Here is an 18073-nt window from a genome sequence, read left to right as displayed (position 1 = left end):
CGCGCCACCCTATCATCCGGGGCCCACAGGGCCCCTCCGGCGGCTCTCGGGTGTTCCGGATGCTTCCGGTGAAAATAGGAACCCGGGTCTTCGTTTCGTCCAATTCCGAGGATATTTCTTTACTAGGATTTCGGAACCAAAACAGCGTAGAAAACAGGAACCGGCACTTCGGCATCTTGTTAATAGGTTAGTTCCAGTAAAATGCACGAATATGACATAAAGTGTGCATAAAACATGTAGGTATCATCAATAATATGGCATAGAACATAAGAAATTATCGATACGTCGGAGACGTATCAAGCATCCCCAAGCTTAGTTCTCGCTCGTCCCGAGCAGGTAAAACGATAACAAAGATAATTTCTGAAGTGATATGCCATCATAACCTTGATCATACTATTTGTAAACATATGTAGTGGATGCAGCGATCAAAACAATGGTAATGGCATGAGTAAACAAGTGAATCATAAAGCAAAGACTTTTCATGAATAGTACTTCAAGACAAGCATTAATAAGTCTTGCATAAGAGTTAACTCATAAAGCAATAAATCAAAGTAAAGGCATTGAAGCAACACAAAGGAAGATTAAGTTTCAGCGGTTGCTTTCAACTTGTAACATGTATATCTCATGGATAATTGTCAACATAGAGTAATATAACAAGTACAATATGCAAGTATGTAGGAATCAATGCACAGTTCACACAAGTATTTGCTTCTTGAGGTGGAGAGAGATAGGTGAACTGACTCAACATAAAAGTAAAAGAATGGTCCTTCAAAGAGGAAAGCATCGATTGCTACATTTGTGCTAGAGCTTTTATTTTGAAAACATGAAACAATTTTGTCAACGGTAGTAATAAAGCATATGAGTTATGTAAATTATATCTTACAAGTTGCAAGTCTCATGCATAGTATACTAATAGTGCCCGCACCTTGTCCTAATTAGCTTGGACTACCGGATCTTTGCAATGCACATGTTTTAACCAAGTGTCACAATGGGGTACCTCCATGCCGCCCGTACAAAGGTCTAAGGAGAAAGCTCGCATTTTGGATTTCTCGCTTTTGATTATTCTCAACTTAGACATCCATACCGGGACAACATGGACAACAGATAATGGACTCCTCTTTAATGCATAAGCATGTGACAACAATTATTATTCTCATATGAGATTGAGGATATATGTCCAAAACTCGAAACTTCCACCATGAATCATGGCTTTAGTTAGCGGCCCAATGTTCTTCTCTAACAATATGCATGCTCCAACCATGAAGGTGGTAGATCTCTCTTACTTCAGACAAGACGGACATGCATAGCAACTCACATGATATTCAACAAACAATAGTTGATGGCGTCCCCAGAAGCATGGTTATCGCACAACAAGCAACTTAATAAGAGATAAAGTGCATAAGTACATATTCAATACCACAATAGTTTTTAAGCTATTTGTCCCATGAGCTATATATTGCAAAGGTGAATGATGGAATTTTAAAGTTAGCACTCAAGCAATTTACTTTGGAATGGCGGATAAATACCATGTAGTAGGTAGGTATGGTTGACACAAATGGCATAGTGGTTGGCTCAAGTATTTTGGATGCATGAGAAGTATTCCCTCTCGATACAAGGTTTAGGCTAGCAAGGTTATTTGAAACAAACACAAGGATGAACGGTACAGCAAAACTCACATAAAAGACATATTGTAAACATTATAAGACTCTACACCGTCTTCCTTGTTGTTCAAAACTCAATACTAGATGTTATCTAGACTCTAGAGAAACCAAATATGCAAACCAAATTAGCAAGCTCTAAGTGTTTCTTCATTAATGGGTGCAAAGTATATGATGCAAGAGCTTAAACATGAGCACAACAATTGCCAAGTATCAAATTATCCAAGACATTTTAGAGTTACTACAAGTAGCATTTTCCAATTCCAACCATATAACAAATTAACGAAGATGAAACTTCGCCATGAATACTATGAGTAGAGCCTAAGGACATACTTGTCCATATGCTACAGCGGAGCGTGTCTCTCTCCCATAAAGTGAATGCTAGGATCCATTTTATTCAAACAAAACAAAAAAAACAAAAACAAACCGACGCTCCAAGCAAAGTGCATAAGATGTGACGGAATAAAAATATAGTTTCAGGGGAGGAACCCGATAATGTTGTCGATGAAGAAGGGGATGCCTTGGGCATCCCCAAGCTTAGACGCTTGAGTCTTCTTATAATATGCAGGGGTGAACCACCGGGGCATCCCCAAGCTTAGAGCTTTCACTCTCCTTGATCATATTGCATCATACTCCTCTCTTGATCCTTGAAAACTTCCTCCACACCAAACTCGAAACAACTCATTAGAGGGTTAGTGCATAATAAAAATTCACATGTTCAGAGGTGACACAATCATTCTTAACACTTCTGGACATTGCATAAAGCTACTGGACATTAATGGGTCAAAGAAATTCATCCAATATAGCAAAAGAGGCGATGCGAAATAAAAGGCAGAATCTGTCAAAACAGAACAGTCCGTAAAGATGGATTTTATTAGGCCACCAGACTTGCTCAAATGAAAATTCTCAAATTGAATGAAAGTTGCGTACATATCTGAGGATCATGCACGTAAATTGGCTTAATTTTCTGAGCTACCTACAGGGAGGTAGACCCAGATTCGTGACAGCAAAGAAATCTGGAACTGCGCAGTAATCCAAATCTAGTACTTACTTTAATATCAAAGACTTTACTTGGCACAACAAAACTCAAAACTAAGATAAGGAGAGGTTGCTACAGTAGTAAACAACTTCCAAGACACAAATATAAAACAAAGTACTGTAGCAAAATAACACATGGGTTATCTCCCAAGAAGTTCTTTCTTTATAGCCGTTAAGATGGGCTCAGCAGTTTTAATGATGCACTCGCAAAAAATAGTATTTGAAGCAAAAGAGAGCATCAAGAGGCAAATTCAAAACAAATTTAAGTCTAACATGCTTCCTATGCATAGGAATCTTGTAAATAAACAAGTTCATGAAGAGCAAAGTGACAAGCATAGGAAGATAAAACAAGTGTAGCTTCAAAAATTTCAGCACATAGAGAGGCATTTTAGTAACATGAAAATTTCTACAACCATATTTTCCTCTCTCATAATAACTTTCAGTAGCAACATGAGCAAACTCAACAATATAACTATCACATAAAGCATTCTTATCATGAGTCTCATGCATAAAATTATTACTCTCCACATAGGCATAATCAATTTTATTAGTTGTAGTGGGAGCAAATTCAACAAAGTAGCTATCATTATTATTCTCATCAAGTGTAGGAGGCATAGTATAATCACAACAAAATTTACTCTCCATAGTAGGTGGCACCAAAAGACCACTATCATTATAATCATCATAAATAGAAGGCAAAGTATCATCAAAGAAAATTTTCTCCTCAATGCTTGGGGGACTAAAAATATCATGCTCATCAAAGCCAGCTTCCCCAAGCTTAGAATTTTCCATATCATTAGCAACAATGGTATTCAAAGCGTTCATACTAATATTACTACCAGCATGCAAATAAGATTTCATAGGTTTTTTAATTTTCGCATCAAACAATCCATGTTTTAAATCAGGAAATAGAATAAGAAGCTCATTGTTGTCCATTATGCCAAACTAGTGTAAACAAGAAACAAAAAGATGCAATTGCAGGATCTAAAGGAAATAGCTTCGAGCACAAACACAATGGCGCCGTAAAAGTACCGTTACCCGGAACCGGAGTATGAGTGCCTTTTACCTTTCCTCCCCGACAACGGCGCCGGAAAAGTACTTGATGTCTACGGGAGCTTCTATTCTTGTAGACGAGTGTTGGGCCTCCAAGAGCAGAGGTTTGTAGAACAGCAGACAAGTTTCCCTTAAGTGGATCACCCAAGGTTTATCGATCTCAGGGAGGAAGAGGTCAAAGATATCCCTCTCATGCAACCCCGCAACCACAAAGCAAGAAGTCTCTTGTGTCCCCAACACACCTAATAGGTGCACTAGTTCGGCGAAGAGATAGTGAAATACAGGTGGTATGAATAAGCAGTAGCAACTGCACCGGAAAAGTGCTTTGCCCAGGATAGTAAACAAGCAGTAGTAATGCAGCAGTAGTAACGCAGTAAAACAAGTAAACAAGCAGCGATAGCGATATTTAGGAACAAGGCCTAGGGATTAGACTTTCACTAGTGGACACTCTCAACATTGATCACATAACGGAATAGATAAATGCATACTCTACACTCTTGTTGGATGATGAACACATTGCGTAGGATTACACGAACCCTCAATGCCGGAGTTAACAAGCTCCACAATTCAATGTTCATATTTAAATAACCTTAGAGTGCAAGAAAGATCAACACGACTAAACCAAGTACTAACATAGCATGCACACCGTCACCTTCACGCCACGTAGGAGGAATAGATCATATCAATACTATCATAGCAATAGTTAACTTCACAATCTACAAGAGATCGTGATCATAGCATACGCCAAGTACTAACACGGATGCACACACTGTCACCATTACACCGTGCAGGAGGAATAAACTACTTTAATAACACATCACTACGAGTAGCACATAGATAAATTGTGATACAAAACACATTGCAATCATAAAGGGATATAAATAAGCACTTCACTACGCCATTCATAACGGTGAGTAAGTATTCTCGTGAAATATAGCCTAAGAGACCCACACGGTGCACACACTCGTCACCTTTACACACGTGGGACAAGGAGTCTCCGGAGATCACATAAGTAAAACTCACTTGACTAGCATAATGACATCTAGATTACAAGCATCATCATATGAATCTCAATCATGTAAGGCAGCTCATGAGATTATTGTATTGAAGTTCATAGGAGAGAGATGAACCACATAGCTACCGGTACAGCCCCGAGCCTCGATGGAGAACTACTCCCTCCTCATGGGAGCAGCAGCGGTGATGAAGATGGCGGTGGAGATGGCAGCGGTGTCGATGGAGAAGCCTTCCGCTCCGGCAGGGTGCCGGAACAGAGACTCCTGTCCCCCAGATCTTGGCTTCGCGATGGCGGCGGCTCTGGAAGGTTTTCCGTATCGTGGTTCTTCGCATCAGGGTTTTCGCGACGGAGGCTTTAAATAGGCGGAAGGGCAGCGTCAGAGGGTCGAAGAGGCGGCGGCACCATAGGCCGGCGCGGCCGGGGCCCAGGCCGCGCCACCCTATCATCGCGGGGCCCACAGGGCCCCCCTCTGGCGGCTCTCGGGTGTTCTGGATGCTTCCGGTGAAAATAGGAACCTGGGTCTTCGTTTCGTCCAATTCCGAGAATATTTATTTACTAGGATTTCTGGAACCAAAAACAGCAGAAAACAGGAGCTGGCACTTCGGCATCTTGTTAATAGGTTAGTTCCAGAAAATGCACGAATATGACATAAAGTGTGCATAAAACATGTAGGTATCATCAATAATATGGCATAGAACATAAGAAATTATCGATACGTCGGAGACGTATCAACCCTCTTCGCCGACCCAGACGAAAGTCCTGGCAATCTTGTTGATCCTATCACGAGCCCATTTTGGCAGAGGAATAGCAGTGGCATGGTAAATGCCAGTTGCCATGAGCACCGTCTTCGCAAGGACGACCCTTCCCGGTCTCGCAAGGTTCTTGCCGATCCAACCCGGTAGCTTTCCGGCGATCTTGTCGATTAGGGGCTGTAGGTCCACCTTCCGAAGACGGCGGAAATGCAGAGGGAGCCCCAAATATTTTCCAGGGAAGCAAGCAAGCTTTGCGGGGAAGTCATTGAGAATTTCCTGAAGGTCCACGTCAGCGCAGCGCACCGAAAAAAATTCCTTCTTGATCATGTTGGTGACAAGTCCACTGGCCTTTCCGAAGCAGTCGAGAATGGAAGAGATGGCACAAAGATCCTCCTTACTGGGGTTTACGAAGATTCCAGCATCGTCCGCGTATAAAGAGATTCGGCAGCGGTTGGTCCTAGAGCGTATGGGACTCAGAATGCCCAATTGCGTGGCCGAGGCCAGGATGCGTTGTAGGGGGTCGATGGCAAGGATGAACAGCATGGGTGATAGCGGGTCTCCCTGTCTGAGGCCGCGGGCGTGGCGGAAAGGGGTGCCAGGTTCACCATTTAGCAGCACTCTGGACGTGGCCGAGGAAAGGGAAAGACACACCCGGTCCACTCCAAGCTTGGCCAAACCCCGGCGCGACATGACGTCAAGAAGGTAAGCCCATCCTACGGAATCGAAGGCCTTGGAGATATCAAGCTTGAGGAATAGGCTCGGGGTCTTGTTAGCATGAAGTTCCCGTATGAGGTTCTAAACATGTAAGAAGTTGTCATGAATGCTTCTTTTCTTGATGAAGGCGCTTTGGCACTTGGAGACGATATCCGGGAGCATTGGAGCCGGGCGATTGGCCAGAAGCTTGGAGAAAATCTTCGAAAGACTATGGATGAGGCTAATCGGCCTGTAGTCTCCCACTGAAGTGGCCTCAGCTTTCTTGGGGATGAGGATGATGTTGGCGGAGTTGACAAGGCTGGCGCAGCCCTCCCGGAGATGGGACATGTGCATGATGGCGGCGATAATGTCGTTCTTGATAATGTCCCAACAAGACTTAAAAAATGCGCCGATGTATCCATCCGGTCCAGGGGCCTTGACGGCGGGTAGGGAGAAGACGGCCTCTTTAATCTCATCGTTCGTAAAGGCGACGTCCAAGTCGGAGAGGTCATGTGGCACGTATCCGATGCTCTCCCAAGCGAGGCTCAGAGGCCTAGGTGCTTTGGTGCCAAGAAGATGTTTGAAGTGATGCAACAAAACTTCTTCTTTATCTTTGGAAGTGATCGCCAATCCACTATCTGAGGCAAGGGACTGAATGTGGACCTTCCTTCTTCTCCCATTTGCACGCACATGAAATTTTTTTGTGTTCGCGTCGCCGAGCCGTATCCAAGTGAGACGAGAGCGTTGGCGAAGTTTAATCTTTTGGATGGAGAGAAGTCCCAAGTAGGAGCTCTTTATCTGTCGACGTAAGGCGCGCTCCTCATCGGAAAGCGGCCTAGCCTCCTCTGCGAGGTCCAGGCGCATTATGATCTCTTTTGCTGTAGCAAGATGAATTCTAAGGTCGCTGATGCTCTTTCTCTGCCAGCATTTAAGGGCTTTGGCCGTTCGGGCAAGCTTGATGTGGATGTGGCGGATCGGGTCATTAGCCGAGATGGTTTTATTCCATGCTTCAGAAACAGTCTCCTTGAACCCTTGCATGCGCAGCCAGAATTCTTCGAACTTGAAGGAGGGCTTCCTGTTAGTGGAGATAGCCCCTTGAAGGAAAAGAGGCGCGTGGTCGGAACATGCAGAGGTAATGGCTTGGAGATGGGCATCTGGGAATAGGGCGTCCCAGTCAGCGGTGCAGAAAACGTGATCTATCTTGGTGAGTACCGGGTCCACCTGGGCATTGGACCAAGTGAAGCGCCCCCCGTCCATCCTTATATCTTTGAGGGCGAGAAAGTCCCAGGCAGCCCGGAATTTGCCAATGAGACGGCGGTTGATATTAAGATTGTTCTTGTCCGAGGCCTTAATGATGAGGTTGAAATCTCCCAACAAGAGCCAAGCATCATGGGCGACGGTCTGCAAGGCCCTTAGCTCGTCGATGAAGAGAAGCTTGTCGGCTTCAGTCTGCGGGCCATAGACACAGGTGATAAACCATGAGGTTCCATCGTCTAACATCGTGATCGACGCCGAAAGGGTGTTTTCGGAGGTGTGGACATCCGAGAGGGTGAAGTGTGCATCCGACACCGTGAGGATAATACCTCCAGACGTGCCGGTGGCGGGCAAAAAGGCATAGTTAGCGATGAAGTTTTGGCCGAGGGTGGAGGAGATAGTGCCATTGTCGACGTTGTCAAGCTTTGTTTCATGTAAACAGACGATGGAGGCGTGTGTGTCTCGGACGAGATCGCGTACAGCGTCGCGGCGTACTCTGCTGTTTAGTCCGCGGGGGTTCCAGTTTAGAATGTTGACGTTTTTCTGCGACATTAAGAAAACCCCGAAGCCACGTAGAGGAGAAGCAGACAGTAGCAGTGGTTGTAGCTGTAGCCGGTTAGAAGTAAGCGGATGAAGAGGCATGGACTGAAGCACGATGAAAGGCGACGGTGACTTGGCTTACAGCAGATGGAGCACAAACAGTGGAGCGACTTGCTGGCTCAGCAGCTTAGGTAAAGTAAAACAACAACAACACATGTGGAAACGCCGCGGGGCCTCTGCCCATGAGGTATGTAACCTGAAGAGGCACTAAACATCAGATAGGAGGGGCACGGTAGCTGCAGGCTCCACAGGCTTGACTGCATCCTTCTTCTTCTTAATCTTCTTGACTTGTTTCATCAGGGCGTCCAGGGCATGAATGACAGAGGCGGCCATCGGAGCGTTGAGGAAAACTCTGTGGTAGGCATCCTTTGCCGCGTCGTCGAAAGGCGCCGAAGGGGCGATTATGCCGCAGACGCGAGCGATGAGCTCCTGGATGGCGTCCGCTCCCTCAGCCAGAGAGCGAGCCTGCTTCTTCACAGCGAGACGGCCGCTGCGCCGTGGTGATGTCAGCGGCACGGCGGATTTCTTCTTCTTCTTGGTCGGTGGAGTGCTCATGAGAGGAGGCTGCACAGGGATTGCGACAAAGTTGATGAAGTCCTTGAGGCGTGTCGCTGCGTCGTCCACCACCGAGGGAGTCGTGATGACATCCGGAGGTGCATGAGAGCCATCACCGTTGGTGATCAAGCCAGGAGCATTAGGCCGCGCCACAGACCCAGCGTCCGTGCGGCCCAAACCGTCGTCCCAGGCTTCGTTCCCATTGTCGATCTGGAGGAGAGCGATGCGGTCGGCAAAATTACTATCATGCTCACATTTCATCGGTATAGGGAATATCCAACCGGGTAGGCCCGCAAAAGAGAGTCAATGATCAAGACAAGAATGGCCCAATCCAGCTGCCACCTCAAAGGAGTCCAGTCGATCCACCAAGACCATCGTGGAGAACAAGTAAAGAGTCAACGGTGGTAGTCGACTAGGGTTTTAGATGACTCATCCGCATGACGTAAAGCCCTAGGTCAAGTCATCTATATAAAGCTTGACCAGGATCACGTAGAGAGGACAACCCCATTCATACTCTTAACGGACATAGACTTCATAGCTTCCATCTACGCGACCGACAACACTCTAACCATATATACATCAATATAATCAAGCAGGAGTAGATCTTTACCTCCACTGAGAGGGGCCGAATCTGGGACATCGTGTCATGTACCAATCTCGTCTAGGTGTTCTAATGTCGTCATCGTCAACCAACATCCATAAGCTACCCTATGTAGCATCTGCTTCGTTAATAACACGAAAATGGTGATAACTAAGTTATTATATTATGTTAGCTAAATGCAGAGTACTATTTTAGCAAGTATATGTCAACAATGTTTTCTCTGAAAACATGTCAACATGTGAGCTGGTTTCGAATATTTCATTACGACTAAGGTAACAAGAAAGCAGATTGTCTATCGGGTTAATGTTTGAGAGATAAAAAAAAAGTTCAAGTTAAAATCTGGGAGAATCTTGTGTGATCATCATCATGCACGAGAGAGCCTACCAGATGGCAACATCGAAATGCCAATATGCATCGGATTATCCGGTCCTTCGTTAATTAAGAAGAGAGTTGTACAATTAATTAAGTGAAAACTATGTAATATTGGATATAAGTGGGCCAATAAGCCCACTCGACCATTCCAATAAATGGCCAAGCCCACACACACCAACGACGCAACATGCGACACAAAATACGCATACAAGCCAAGTGGGACCCCGCTCTGCCAAGAATAGACGATCTCCGACCAATGGCATAGAGAAGACGCCATGACGGTGCAAACACAAGATAATGCAATGTGGGGTTAGAAGACCATCCACAAGAATTGCACTAACGTGGCACTGACACGCCAACGGCCAACATCGAGGGCGGCCTTACGGTCTAGATAGAGAATTGTCGATCTTTTTAGGCCGCCGCCCTGATATCCACTTGCCCCACATGCCTAACATACCACCACTCGAACTCGAACCATGACATCGCACAACCCAGATTGCATGCACATCTACACCCTGCTTGCTAGTGAAGCGTGTGCCATATATACATCAATGACCAGTCCCCAACCATATAATTAAAACATATAGAACATAAATAAATATGGTTTCGTGTTTTGCTATCCCACAAATTGATCTCAAGAGTTTTAACCTTTTTAGGGTAGACAGGTACATTGCAGTTCCTGGAAGTGCTTAATCGGGGAAGAAGAAAAGAACATGCAACAACTAGAGAGACATGAATCTTTTCATTAAGTTCTCGATTTGTTCTAGGATTGTCAAGTCCAAGGCAGACATGAGCGTGGAGCGGGTACTAGCATTGTCACATCAAGTTCCCTAACTAGCATTGACATTTTTGAAATTAAAACTGAGACCAATATTGGTAGGTAAGCAATAACACTCAAAATAAAAAATAGTTGCAGCTAGGTGCCCTTCTCTCCAAGTGGAATCAGGTTGGCTGAATGGTCATGCAACTTCTATAGTTCTCTCGAATTCAGAAGTATTACAATCAGATTTACCTATCCCAAAAAATAATAGTGCGAACAAGTATTAGAATTTCCCAAACCAAACAATTTTGGGAGCCCCTCAACATAAGTACAAAATTATTGTTTAGAGGATCCATGGCGAGTAAAAAAATATATTATTTACTAGCAATTTATACTAAACACCTTTACTTCTATACATCTTATTGTCGCTAAAGTTTACCAATTTTAAACTGAAGTAAGATTTAGCAGACAACTTTGGTCGATTACTATTTTTTTTGTATTGTCCACATGAACAACATAACTATGTTGATAGTGTCAAACCTCAAAGTTGACCATTATACAACTAAAAAATTTATCTTTACGACTGCACAAATGCTAAATAGGAACTATATGTCTCTGAGGGAATTATGTTGTTTCTTTCTAAAGTCTAACTATAACATTCTTTTGAAGTGAACTATTTATAAATCTAGACGAATTATAAAAAGTAGGCAACCACAGATCTATTTACTGAATAACGTGTGCATACTTAAAACTACTCCGTATTAGAATATCTTGATAGAGGGTTCTACCACACAAGTCTAACATATATCGTACTCAATTTTCATAAAGCAGGATTGTGTATCTTAGATTGAACGAGAATGCATTTCAAGATCACACTTTCAAGTATTGATCAGACTGATCAGTACTATATAAATGACGAAATGGTTTCCCGCTGCTGAAACCACCTCCGTGTTTCGCTGTCGAGAACATGCAGATTCGGTTTTTTTAGCTAGAATTGGTAGGTTCCTGGGAGGAGCTTAATCGGGGAAGAAGAAGAAGAAGAAGAAGAAAGGAGCATCATGCGACAGATTAACGGACTTCCACTAGGGTAAAAGGAAGTCGCTGCGTTTCGGAGACTCTGCCCTACCCTTTTCCTTCATTTTAGTTTTGTTTTTGGAGACTTCAGGCCTTCAGCCACCGAAGTGTGAGGCGGGTAAGACTGCAGCTGTCGCACCAGCTTGCCTAGCAGAAGATCGCTGCTGGTTTTGATGCTTTGGAAACCGGTAGCGCGCGGTAGGCATGCATGCTCGATTCAAATAACAACCATTTGGTAAGATGCACCCCATCCTGACTGTTTGTATATTTGGATATCCAAACCTGATAGCTCCGCTGTGTACGTTCGGTTCTTATTTAACTTTTGAGTCAAAATTTAGAGGCTGGAGAAACAATTCATGAACAAATTCTCCTTTTTCTCAATTACACATAGCAGGTAGTTGGGTACAGTATTAGTTAACCCATCCTGGTTGGGCCTGCTTATGTCCTCTCTCGTTACTATTTTCAGTCACCTACTATCCGGATAGATGTGTTAGATGTATATATTTGTCTATTATAGTTTCCCCATATGTTAGGGGATTTTCTACACATGTGCACCTGTACATGTACTATGTATTGTGGCCTTTAGCCCCCTGGTAATACAACAAGCATATTGCCCTAACATGGTATCAGAGCAAATTTTGATCCCCTAGTACCCGACGGACGTTGCTTGTTCAATCTCCAATCTCCCGTCCGTCGTCCCGTCCGTCGCCCGATCGGCCGATTCCGCCCGGCCGCCCGATTCCTGCTGCGCGTGGCAGGCCTCGCTGCCCGATTCCTCCCCCGCGTGTGGCGCCCTGCCGCCCCGGCACCCGATCCTCCGTGTGCTCGATCCTCCGCGCGCGCCCTGGATTCGATCTCCGAAGTGCACCCGATCCTTGGTGTGCTGCTCCGATCTTCCGTGAAGTGCACCTGCTCCTCGCTCCTAGCTGCTGCTGCTCCCTGCTCTTCCGTGAAGTGCACCCGCTCCTAGCTGCTGCTGCTCCCTGCTCTCCGACGGCCCGCGCGTGGCCGTGCTTCTTCCTCTGCCTCTGCAGTTGACTTTCTTCTGAGAAAAAAAAAAGAAAAAAAAAAGAAAAAAAAGGCAAAAAAAAACGAAAAAGAAAAAAAAAACTATGTCTTCTTCGGGCTATGTTGCGATCCCTCGCTGCCCGGTGATCTTCGATGGCGCGAATTACCCTGATTTCGCTGCCTTTATGCGCGTCCACATGCGCGGTCTTCGTCTTTGGGGTGTGCTTTACGGCGAGGTCTCCCGTCCGCCGCGCCCTGTTGCTCCTCCGGTGCTCGTTGCACCGCCACTGTTGCCCTTGCCCCCGATGCTACTCGGGTCGATAAGGATGCAACCAAGAGTGCTGATGACACCTTGCTACCGGCTGATTATGACCGGAAGGTCCAGGACCACTCTACTGCCGTTGCGACTTACCGGCAGGATCCGATCGAGTACACTCGGTGGATTGATGAGGATGCTCGTGCTTGCTGCTGTTCTCACCTCCAGGTGTTCCGCCTCGGTATGCCTGCTCGAGTTTATGGGTCTTCCCACCGCTGCTGCTCGGTGGGCTTTTCTTCGTCGGCGCTATCGGCCGTCCGGGGATGCTCTTTACTGTCTGTGGTCCGCCAGGAGCATGCCCTTCAGCAGGGTGATTCTACTATTGATGAGTTCTACACTCAGAGTGCTGCTATTTGGCGTCAGCTTGATTCTCTCCGTACAGCTGTGTGTGCCACCTGTCCCTGCTGTCTGACTGTGCGCGCGGATCTGGAGTTTCAGCGCGTTTTTGAGTTCTTGTCGCGGCTCCGTAAGGAGTTTGAGCCGCGCCGGGCCCAGCTGCTTGCCCGTGGTCGTGTTCCGCTCTCTGAGGTCGGATCCCCTTTTTCCCCTTCTTCTCGTTCACTGTGACAGTGGCTATCCGAGAGGAGGCGCAGGTGTGAGGGTAGCAAAGCCGGGCAACACAGAGGCTGTCCGTCCGTGCCGGGCAACAGGGATGGCCGCTGGCAGTGCCTACAGCAGGAGCTGGAGGCTGTCCGTCGGCAGCAGCGGCGCCGATTGGGTTGGGCGGTCGCTGTTGCGTAGCTGCATCAGTATTCATCGTCCGGCAAGCAAAAGGGTACACAACATCATGCATGTGTTTCTACCGGAGCTGCCGGCAGAGGGGGTCCGCGGCTCCGACCCGCCGCAGGGGAGCTGCGGCTCTTGCTCGTCGTCGGAGAAGACGCTGCAGGGGAGCTGCAGCGAAGAAGAGAGGCAATGGCGTGGGGGATTTGGGGATTGGGAGGGTGGTGAGCAGCAAGGAAAAAAATGGAGAAGAATAATGCAAATAATGGCATGTGGAGACCACGTGGTGACGATTCTGGTACATGAAAGAGAGAAGAAATGCAAGCGGATCCAACAATTTGCTGGTATGTTAACATTTCTCGCGCATCTACTAAAAAGTTGTATACTGAGTGTAAATTTCTTTTTCACTGAAAGGGTGAAAAAGATCAATATCTGAAACTGAACTTACACAACTTGATTGCTAATTTGATAGCATGTTAATAATTTCACTTTCAGAAGCAAATCTTTATAACTGAATTGCTACATATGCGTGTCAATTAGTATCTCTACACTGAAGAGAACAAAGAAACAAAACTACAGGAAAAATTTGTGGTATTCTGAATTTTGCTTTCAGTTTGATTGACCTGCTAAAATGTATCACATGCATCATAGTAAAAAGCAACACAAAGGAAAGAGGCCAGAGATAGTCCTTAGCACATACTGATTACATGACCAACATGAAACCAACTACTGATGTAAAATTTATGTAATATAACTGCACTACTATCTAGACAGTGTTTTCTCGAAGTGCATCAGCTCTTGCAGGCCACTTGAGCTCAAAAGGAACTACTGACCATTAACATAACATGCAACTAATCACTAATTAAAATTACATGTAATGTAACTGCACTACTATCTACATAGTGTTTCGGTAAATGCATCAACTCTTGTCGGTAAACTGAGCACCAAACATCTGTAGCCATTATGCAGACATGTAGCTGCTTGAGCATCATATTGGTCCTGCAATTAATCTTGAACAATCAGCTCTTGTTTTGTTTGTACTGGTGAATATGAATAAGTTAAATAACGCATGTAAAGATCACCACATTAGTGCAAAAGCAAAACACCCGTTAACCAATACTGACAATAATTGCACCTCAAGTTTAATCATCTAAACTCTGTAGGCACCAAAAACTTCAATGGAAAAAAGGGACAGGTAAGTTGATGCTTTCAGTAGAGAGTGAACCCTAGGAAAAAGAATGAAAGGAGACATTGATTAATTTAACAACATAATAAGATAAACATCTCTGTAAAGACTCGTACATATAAGATGTCAGACGTTGTGACGGGAATGCAGGTGTGCTGCATTACCAGGTCACCACTTCCACTAGATGTTGTACACAACTCGCTGAAACTGGAGAACTCCATCTGTATCTTCAATGGATCAAGAAAACACTGGTGTGGTGTTACATTTCATATACTGAGCTACTTTCTGAATTATCTGAATCTAAGATGCACACATACATTTGGTATTACAACTGTATAATTAACATAGTTGACACTACAATCAAGTGTGTAAGCATACCTGAAACCATAAATTGGATAGCAAATAGCTGACCATCGTTACAGGTGATCAAGTACTTTCTGGTACGATCTTTGAAACTGAACATTCGAAATGTCATCTTGATTTGTACCTGAAAATATATGGCTTAAATAATTTGCTTGTACATGGAAAGTAGTGAGTTGCATCTGTATGAATATGTTAGTTTAGCAAATTAGTCTAATGTAGGTATATGTATTCTCAATAAAGGCGGCAACGACTGTACGGAATAGAATTAGACAATATAGTATAAGAATTATTTGTAGCTTACCCTACAGACCGCACCGAACTGCGAAGTGCACGATTTTATTATTATGTAAAAGAGGAATATTTAGACTTACCTCAACTTTCTGACAACTGAATTGCCTCCTGTATGCACATCGTTAGTCACAAGTCATTAGATACTATCTATGTGCCCCATTGCCTAAATCTTCAAACAGGTAGTAGAAACTTATGTTCATATATTTAGGCTGCAAAAGAAGTAGAAATACCATTAAATTTAAATAGTATTCAGTTATTTTCTTATCTATTTAAGCATTATTGTAAAGAGCATACAAAAAGTAGAAGGTTGCACTGTATCTTTAAGTACTGCAAGCTATAAAGCATGACATGAGATTGTCGATCAAGCCATCAAGGTAACAACATTCAGAACACATGGGAAGTGCTATTTCTTAATCTAGTAGATTTAAGTCAATTGGTCTTTCAGCATCAAACAACCTATTGGTAACAGTTAGTTTACCTGATTCCATGTATAAGAAACATATATTTCATCTTCTAAACATTGGTGCAAGTTATATAAATGATTATGATGAATTTATATGCCAAAAAATTAGGGTTGAGTAATCAATCTAGGCAAAAGTCATGAAGGAAGAACATACACTTCCATACCGAGTGGCAATCTAAATCATTCATAAATTGTAACTAATTCAAACTCTTGTTTCCCTTTCTTCTACCTCTTGTCCAAGTAGATAGGAAAGGTAGCATTCATGTGGCGTACTGATAGATAATGATGAAACAATAGAAGCACATGAAGCAACAGATAGATAGGCATGTGGACTCTGGTTTTGTTTCATCCACAAGTGAATTATACAAATCTGGATTTTTTATACTGAATCCTCTAGCGTAGATTGTCAAGCACTAAAACTCACAAACACATGAAAACAAAGATGTTTGCGGGAGTGAAACTAACAATTAAAATTATACTAGTATATACATGATGTTGGGATTTGTACAATCTGACAAAACCAATGCAGCATTGAGTTAGAGCATTAACATACTCGATTACTTGTTGCTTCTTATATTTGTTCATTCACAAGTAAGTAAAATCCGCATTCATAAGTTGTTTAGTGTAGAACTGAAATATCATAAAAATAATGCATGAAAAAAAGAAGAATGTATCACTTGCAAGTTAAATTAATCCAAAGGCTAGATGTGATACATTACAGAGAATCCACGATTGACTTGCTTAGACCATAAGCCCAACTAAGTTCAGTTCCATACCCATTCCCAGAACTATGCATTCCATAAGTAACATTCATGCACAAATTAATGCTTTATTTTTAATTTTTTGCAGAAAGGAGAAAGCATAGGAAAGGTTTATGCTTAAGTAAATAGGACCTGGAAACATCATGCTTTAAGTTAACATTTTCCTTGAATTTTCAGTTGTCACTAAGAGTAATACAGGAATCATCACCAAGGATCTCCTGCCAAAAAAGGAATGCAGGAAGAGCCTGCAAAATAACCCAAAACATGTGTTGTACCTGCAGCAAAAAAAGTAATCTAATTTAGAATCACTACTGCAGACAATGAAGCATCATTACCTAACCGACTGAACCATCCCAGTTATATGTGTCACCAATTCCAGATACATGTAGCAAGCCTTAGAAAAGCTGAATCACTACTGCAAACAATGAAGAAACCAAGGGAGGGAAAACGTGGATGGCAGAAACTGTGTTCCTTGCTCCAAGTGCGCCACCAGACCAGCAGACAGGACTGATCTGCAAAGCAGATGAAGAACCCTAGGTGAAACACCATGGTCACAACTGACTGGAAAAAAGAGGAACCGAGCGAACAGCCTACCATCAAAAGAGAGAGAAGATGTTGAGGAGGAAGTTCAAGGGCAGGAGGGGGCGAGTGGCGCAGCCAATCTTCGTCCAACGAATCCTCCATGCCCGTATTACATGTAGCAGCCCCAGCAGGCCACGGCCAGCCCAGGAGGATGTAGCAGCAGACCCAGACCACCACACCACCGGGGACACCAGAGGGTGGCCGAGCACGATGTGGTCGACGGTGGGGATCCAGGAGGTGGTCGCCGGCGTCCATGTGGTGGAGCAGGAGCTCGGGGTGATCGAGAAGAAGGTGCAGGGGCTAGGGTTTCGCGGGCGCCCGAGTAGAGGCACGGCCAGGGAGGGGGAGGACCGGAGGAGAGATGGGGCGGTGGGGGAGGGAATCGAGATGCGTATGGGCAGGGGATCTCTCGAGGTAGAGATAGTCAAAGCGGTTAGATAAAAAAAGAAGGCACAACCACCCAGGACATCAAATAAAAACGTGGCAGCCACCGAATAAAAACCCACCTCTCTACACCCCACAGTACCGGCACCGATCAAAATTAATGAAAGGAGAGCAGTCTAGGAACCGGTTACCGGTTACCCTTTCACCTAGAGGGAAAAAAGCAAAAATAGATTAGTTCATTGAAGATAAAGGAAGAGGCTAGAGTAGGCAACGACGTGTCTCACAGCCATTCGAGATAAATAGACCGGGAACAGTTCCTGGACCAAGGGTAAAACCCAAAATCAACCATCCTTTATATAGGGTATAATATAATATTGTTACTAGAAATTTATACTAAACACCTTTGTTTCTATACATCTCATTGTCGCTAAAGTTTACCAATTTTAAACTGATGTAAGATTTAGCAGACAACTTTGGTCGAATACTATGTTTTTGTACCGTCAACATGAACAACATAACTATGTTGATACTGTCAAACCTCAATGTTAAACATTATGCAACTCAAATTTTT

General features: G+C 44.2%; 2 long non-coding RNA genes across 3 annotated transcripts; both read right to left on the bottom strand.

Annotated features, from left to right (window-relative positions):
• Positions 1-14069: 14069 nt before the first annotated feature.
• Positions 14070-15454, bottom strand: LOC124676323. 2 transcript variants are annotated; one of them, XR_006993575.1, is made up of 4 exons: positions 15393-15454; positions 15037-15145; positions 14823-14906; positions 14070-14698 (listed from the first exon to the last, which is right to left on the bottom strand). It is a non-coding gene; the product is annotated as an uncharacterized LOC124676323 (long non-coding RNA). The 2 variants fall into 2 exon arrangements; XR_006993574.1 differs by having other exon boundaries at positions 14823-14885.
• Positions 15455-16622: 1168 nt separating this feature from the next.
• LOC124676322 lies at positions 16623-17258 on the bottom strand. The gene is made up of 2 exons (XR_006993573.1): positions 17131-17258; positions 16623-17048 (listed from the first exon to the last, which is right to left on the bottom strand). It is a non-coding gene; the product is annotated as an uncharacterized LOC124676322 (long non-coding RNA).
• Between the last annotated feature and the right edge of the window lie 815 nt (positions 17259-18073).

This window comes from Lolium rigidum, chromosome 7 (genome assembly GCF_022539505.1).
Source record: "Lolium rigidum isolate FL_2022 chromosome 7, APGP_CSIRO_Lrig_0.1, whole genome shotgun sequence".
Taxonomy (NCBI): Eukaryota; Viridiplantae; Streptophyta; class Magnoliopsida; order Poales; family Poaceae; genus Lolium; species Lolium rigidum.
This window is presented reverse-complemented; position numbering and strand designations above follow the sequence as displayed.